The 7,086-nt window shown below is 33.7% G+C and overlaps 1 long non-coding RNA gene across 1 annotated transcript; it reads left to right on the plus strand.

Annotated features, from left to right (window-relative positions):
- The first annotated feature begins 2,595 nt into the window (after positions 1-2,595).
- On the plus strand, positions 2,596-6,492 carry LOC109212592. The gene is made up of 2 exons (XR_002065891.1): positions 2,596-2,647; positions 6,250-6,492. It is a non-coding gene; the product is annotated as an uncharacterized LOC109212592 (long non-coding RNA).
- Positions 6,493-7,086: the final 594 nt, after the last annotated feature.

Here is a 7,086-nt window from a genome sequence, read left to right on the forward strand (position 1 = left end):
TATCTCAAGGTGAGCTTTCATCTCATGTAGCAATACTAAAAAGAGAAGCCATATTATTCTCATTTTGAGAGGTAATAATGCAGAGTTGTCATGGTCCTTCTCTATATTTTATAAGTAGGTTAGCTTAAATCGTATAGAATCTGGAACATTTAAACTAAGAGCGACCATAAATTTCCAAACTGTCGAAAGATGAAAGGAGAGGTAAACCTAAAAAATCTTCTTGAGTTGCTCACCATCTGCCAAAAAAGATTTGAGGAGGAATTTAGTGCTAATGTCTCATAGACCTACAAGACAAAAACAAATGTTGATCATGATTATAAAAAAATTTGTCTTTGATCCATTAACGTCTGCAGCTGCTTTATCATTTCTTTCGTTATTAACTTCGTTCTTGGTATAACTCAGGCTGATAAGAGCTTACATTATCTGCGATTCAGCAACCTTGTCCAACAAAAAATATTCTGATCCCTTTCAGAATACTACCAAATATACGTAAGAATATGAACAATAAAAAACAGTAACATATGTGACTCGGCTTTACCTCCATTTACAACAAAGTTCATGATACGGAAAACATTGTGTTGTCCAACCATATTTGAGGACTCTCAACTCAATTTTGATATTGGAATCTGCACATTACCAACTAATTGAAAACAATACCCTAAGAATACTCTTCCAATGCAAAGGTGAAGATTCAAAAAGAGACAATGATTGAGGTTAGCAGAGGCTGAATGATAAAAATGTATATGCATTTTCCGAAATATTCCAAGTGCCAACACACAGGATTTCAAAGACCTTTCTATATGAATATACAGTTCTTCTCAAGTCGATATGATAATTTTTTTTAAAGATATTAACTAAAGTTCACATAGTTTAAATATCGAGAAGCGAAAAGCAATCACCACTACAAGAAAGTATATAATTTGCAACAATCTTTTAGCAACAACAATGATATTGTTGCTAAATACTAATAAATGGCAACAACTTTATTTAGTTGTCGCTGTATCATATAACTTTTATCCAAAAAAAATTTCTTGTTGGCTAACGTTTTAATTTTGTTGCCATAATGTTTTAAGTAATATAACAATTTTAAGATATAAATAAATTGGCAACAATAAATTATCAGTGTTGCCAAAAGTATTTTTCTTGTTGGTAAAATACTTATTTTTTTCAACAACTTGTTTGACTTGTGGCTAAAGAATATTTAGCTCTTTCTCAATTTTCATCAAAAAAACATAACGCGGCAAACTTCCCTCCCCTTTTCCCTAGAATCCCCCCCCCCCCCTTTTATTTTCGTTCTGGCTCTCACCTACCCCTATTCGTTNATTGCTAGTGGGAGGTATACTTAGCTTAAGATTTACGCTGCTTGAGTTGAGATGCAACCACATGACTCCTTCCTTTCCTCATGAGCCGGGGAAAGCCTTTGCCTTTTGAAACACTGGTTGACAACTTCATTAACTATTTTGAGAGACGGAAAGGGTTGAGAACTCTGACCTTGATTTGAAAAAATGCGGTGGAAAGGAGTTTTATCACATGAAACTTTTGTTACAATGTTCTGAATATGCCAAGTTGGTGCATAATAACTGGATGTTATTTTGGCCTGATCTTATGCTAAATGTAGACTTAGTTCCTTTTGATTTCTTTTGACTTGCTACTGATTGTGCAATATGAAAATTTTGGTTAAGTTGGATGTGGTTAGGTGGTGCCACTTGGATAAAAAAAATTCTCTCCAAACCAGATTTTTGTTGTGCTTGAATACCTTTAGCCCTCTAGACTTCGTTGCATATAAATGAATTTCTCTCGGAGATCCACTCAAGGTTGTAATATTAGCGAAATAATTTTTTGCTCTGAGTGGTATTTTTTTAAAGTAGATCATGCATCAAAGTTGGGTCTTTCAATATTTTCTTACAGATTGTGAAAATTTGGATCTTATCAAATCAGTTTGCAAATTTTTCCACACAACTATGTGTCACATAAAAGAGAAAGTCTGTGTGTGGTGGAACTAGTCTCGTTTCAAAACCACTTCGTATACTAATAGCACTTGTTCACAGAGAGTAAAGTCTGAAAGGGATAGCATTTGTAATTGATTAACACTTCATTTATTAGCAGCATTTGTTGCGCAAGTAAAATCTAGCAGAAAATTGTGATATTGCTGGTCTTCAGCCGATAAAAGAGAGTTCTCATTTTGTGCAACAAGGAAATTGTTGTGTACTTCAACAACAAAGGCGTTTCCGTGATATTTCTTTTTAGAAGAAATCTGTTGCGTCGTATGGTTTCCATGATTGCAAATTCTTATGATCGATACGCCAAACTCTTGAACGGAACACACAAGTCTCATGTGCACTCACCTGTAGTAATTACAAGTGAGCAAAAAACTAGAAGAACAAACTCTTTCCAATATTACAGGGATTTCAAGAAATAAATCTTTGTGCCTTGCATCCATAAAGCCTTATTTGTGCTACCAATTATCAGTCATTCACTATTTTTTTTATAAGATGCTAGGGCCAGTTAGTATTTCCACTGGTATATTTGTGTATAATTGATCTAGAATTATCTATACTACCAATTATACTTCTCTCCTTTATTCTCAGGATATCACAAGTGTGGAGAGAAAAAGTCTTGCTAATACATATGAGATGGAGAAAAAGAGGTAATACTCTGCTTTGATAGAAATTCTTATTGTTTAATGTGCAGTAGATGTTTAAACACATGTAAAGAAATATTCATTAGTTAATCAATAAGAAATGAAGCCTTTGATCTGCAAAGAAAAAGCAGTACAAAATGCAACAGTTCATAGTATATATTTGCTTAATCCCTAAGCCCAGTTACTACAAGTCAATCAGTTTGTAGATAATTGTCTTAAATATCTGAACAGTTGATCTACTGATTTTGCTAAAGATCACTTAGTCATTTACAATTCTCATTGTATACACTAGTACTTGTTTTGAGAAAAATTATTTTAACTTAGCATAAAGTAAGAAATTACTCTTTACAAATTACATATATAGAAAATTTGGTTCTTTCTGTTGTAGCTTGAGTGGATTGTTCTCTAATCACATAGGAATATTAGTTAAAGATTTCAAAAAAATCACTATCTCTATTAGAGCTTTGTCTTAGGTAAGCTGGCTTTGTCATTTTCTTTCTTAGTATTGCGCAAGGAACCAGATGAGAGAAATGTCTTTGGTGGTGGAAATTACAGATGAATATGGATAGCTTTGAAAAATTAAAAGAATATAACTGAAATAATACATAACCTTGTTGTAGTCCAAGTATGACGTTAATAACTTAATACACCAATGTATATCATATGGGCACTTGCTATAAGCTTTTCAAAAGCATATTAGGTCATGTAAGAAGGAATCCAAAACTTTAACATGTTAGGACTATCTTTATTGAATAAATGTTCTTGCACGCTATAGGTATAGCTAATAATGAGGTGAGCGAAGGCAAGCCTTGGAGGATAGAACTAGGCTACTTATAAAAGTTGTGAGCTTGGCTTGAGCTTGATTGTCATACAAGCCAAGAGTCGAGGTCGAACTAGGCCAGATTAAGTTTTTGTGGAATTGGAGCTTGAGTTTAGCTCAGCTTGTTCGTTTTGGGTTCGAGCTCATTCGTGAAGATAATTTACTTCGAGATTGGTCTTGAACTCGTTTGTGTCCATTTTTTTAATTTGCTCCTTTACAAACGGCACTTTCATAAATAAAATAATGATTTGCTTACTGAATCACCTAGGGTTGGGGAATTGGAAACTATTGTCAGGAGTAACTTACCTGTTATATCTATGGAGGAAATTGTTGGGGTGGTAGGTGTTTGTAACCATGGCCTACCTTTATCCTTCTTTATGTTAGGCAACCTAGGCGGAAACTCAAGAAAAAAGGCTATTGTCTCTGTTCTGATACTATATTACTGAATGCATCTCTTTTTCCTTATGATGGTCCAATATTTCTTGCAACTTATAATTATGATTATGGCATGACTGTTCAACATGTTTCTGGTAGAGTTGGTCTTATTATGTAATTTCAAACGCACAACTAGTTAAGTCTATTCATTTTTGAAAAACTAACTCTGTTCAATCTACATTTTTTTGTTGGTCCGCTATATTCTATGTCTTGGACATTGCCTATATAGCTAGTAATGCTGAATTCTTTCGAGTGTACCATTCAGAGTCTACTTTCTATTTCACCAAGCTATTTATGGATTCTAAATTTTGTCAATTGTCACACCTCCTTTTTTCTACCACACGCAGAAGAGGGTATAATAAAGGGAGTTATTTCCAACTTGAAGTGACAATCGGAACGGGATTTATTATTAAATTCTCAGAGTCGCCACTTAGGAAATTAATGGTGTCCCAAGTCACCGGTTAAATCCCGACCCGAGGAGATTATGACTCTGTTATCAGTCCGCGAACCAGAAATCCAGGTAAGAAATTCTGTTAACCCGGGAGAAGGTGTTAGGCATTCCCGGGTTCCGTGGTTCTAGCACGGTCGCTCAGCTGTTGTATTTGATTTATCTGATTTCAAAACATGTTCTAATTTATGCTTTTATTAGTAAACCGCTTTTATTTTTATGTTTAATAAGAATTGCAACGTCGTAAAAATGCGTTTCGAACCACGTCGCACCAGTGCGCCCGTGATTGTTAACACATTTCGACTTCGTTGAGATTTGGATTTGGGTCACATAAATGTGCACCCGTATTTAGGAGGGTAAATTTATTAAAATACGTGCCTAAAGCAACTACGCGTTTATTAACTGTGTGGGGAGCCATGAAATTCGCTAAATGGAACATCCCGAGGCCTAAATATTTTGATATAAGCAATTAATGAGGGCCCCGCAATTTGTGTGTTTATTTGGCGAGGCTCGTCTCGTCTATTGTTCATTTTAAAGGGTAAATCTTAAGGCAATCTATGACTTTCTATATTTGATCGTCTTTAACTATTTGTTACTGGGCCTAATCGTACTTTATACTGTGTTGCAGCCNTTAGCTCAGCTTTGTTCGTTTTGGGTTTCGAGCTCATTCGTGAAGATAATTACTTCGAGATTGGTCTTGAACTCGTTTGTGTTCCAATTTTTTTAATTTGTCTCCTTTACAAACGACACTTTCATAAAAAAATAATGATTTGCTTACTGAATCACCTAGGGTTGGGGAATTGGAAACTATTGTCAGGAGTAACTTACCTGTTATATCTATGGAGGAAATTGTTGGGGTGGTAGGTGTTTGTAACCATGGCCTACCTTTATCCTTCTTTATGTTAGGCAGCCTAGGCGGAAACTCAAGGAAAAAGGCTATTGTCTCTGTTCTGATACTATATTACTGAATGCATCTCTTTTTCCTTATGATGGTCCAATATTTCTTGCAACTTATAATTATGATTATGGCATGACTGTTGAACATGTTTCTGGTAGAGTTGGTCTTATTATGTAATTTCAAACGCACAACTAGTTAAGTCTATTCATTTTTGAAAAACTAACTCTGTTCAATCTACATTTTTTTGTTGGTCCGCTATATTCTATGTCTTGGACATTGCCTATATAGCTAGTAATGCTGAATTCTTTCGAGTGTACCATTTAGAGTCTACTTTCTATTTCGCCAAGCTATTTATGGATTCTTAATTTTGTCAATGAATTGAAAAAACTATGGAGGAGATTGAAATTGATGGAACTAGTATCATATAGTGAATTATATCTTTTGTTTTACCTACTCTATATTACGGCCTTCATATTTTTGCTACCATTTATACTTGTTGATCTTATAGTGCTATATTCTGGAAGAAGTGAATGAGGCAAGTCCTACGATTCATGCTATATAACTTTATTTTTCATATAAACAGTAATTATTTTGTCTGTACGCACAAATGAGTCTATTTACTTGAATCAATCTTTCTATGGTATTTGGTTTTGACTATAGTATTGTATCTTTGAGAGTAGTTAGTTTTGGTTATGGTACATCAAGTTTGTTTGGGGGAGCATTCACCTTTGATGTGGAATATTTGAAAGATTTACAACTCAATTTATTCAATTCTATTTGAAGTAGTTCTCTTGATTTGATAATTTTGAAACTTATATTCAATTTTATTTTACCTGAATATTTCTATACGGCAGTTTGTAGAATGTAAATTTTTCAGTGCTGAAGTAGTTGCAATGTTTAGTAAGTGGACAATAGGCATAGTTGGTTCTCTCTTTTTCTTTATCAACTGTAGTTTTGTACTTTACAACTTCCTTTTATCAATATGCAATTATATTCTTCTTTTGTAGGATGGACATGTTTAAATCATCATTGCTGGAAATATGGTTCATGCAGTGCAACAAGCTGTTGGAAGAAGATTTGTTTTTAGGATTAAATTAGATTAGAATTTCATGATCTTGGTATATGATGCTTTTGTTATTTTTGTAAGTACAAAAGCATACGTTTTAGGAGGTTTAGCTTTTGAAAGTGAGTAAATATTGGTGTATCAATTTTATGTATTGACGTTTATATATATGAATTATTATTTTATATATACAATTGTGAAATTATTGTTAGAAAAAATTAATGCATGGACACAATACCTGTTGTTGCTAAAAGTCTTGATAACAGATCAATAACTAAATTTCCTGCCAATGTTTTTACCACAACAAATATTGTTGGTAAATAAGCTCATTTTTTGCAACAATAATTTTTGTTGTTAAAAAATTTCTCGTAAGCCACAGTTACATGACTTTTTACCCACAAAATATAATTTAAGGCAACAATATTTTTTGTTGCGTTAAGTTAGCTTTTTGCAACAACATTGTTGGTTGTTGAGAATACTTTTCCCATCGGCGTTTATTGCAACAGTGTGCAACAACTTTTTTGTTGTTGCCAAAAGTATTTTTAGCAGCAACATTTGATTTATGGCAACAATAATTGTTGTTGGCAAATGCCTTCTTTCTTGTAGTGCACATAAACTAGGGACAGAGGGAGTATGATTTCTTTTATTAAGAAAGAGAATTAATATTCTTCGTAAAAGTTAAAACAATTTGTCAAGAACTTAGTGGCATAGCCCAGTCCCCTGAAATTAGCAGAATTGGTTGCCGGTAATAGAGTTGTAACGACCCAGTCAGTCGTTCTAA

This window comes from Nicotiana attenuata, unplaced genomic scaffold (genome assembly GCF_001879085.1).
Source record: "Nicotiana attenuata strain UT unplaced genomic scaffold, NIATTr2, whole genome shotgun sequence".
Classification (NCBI taxonomy): Eukaryota; Viridiplantae; Streptophyta; class Magnoliopsida; order Solanales; family Solanaceae; genus Nicotiana; species Nicotiana attenuata.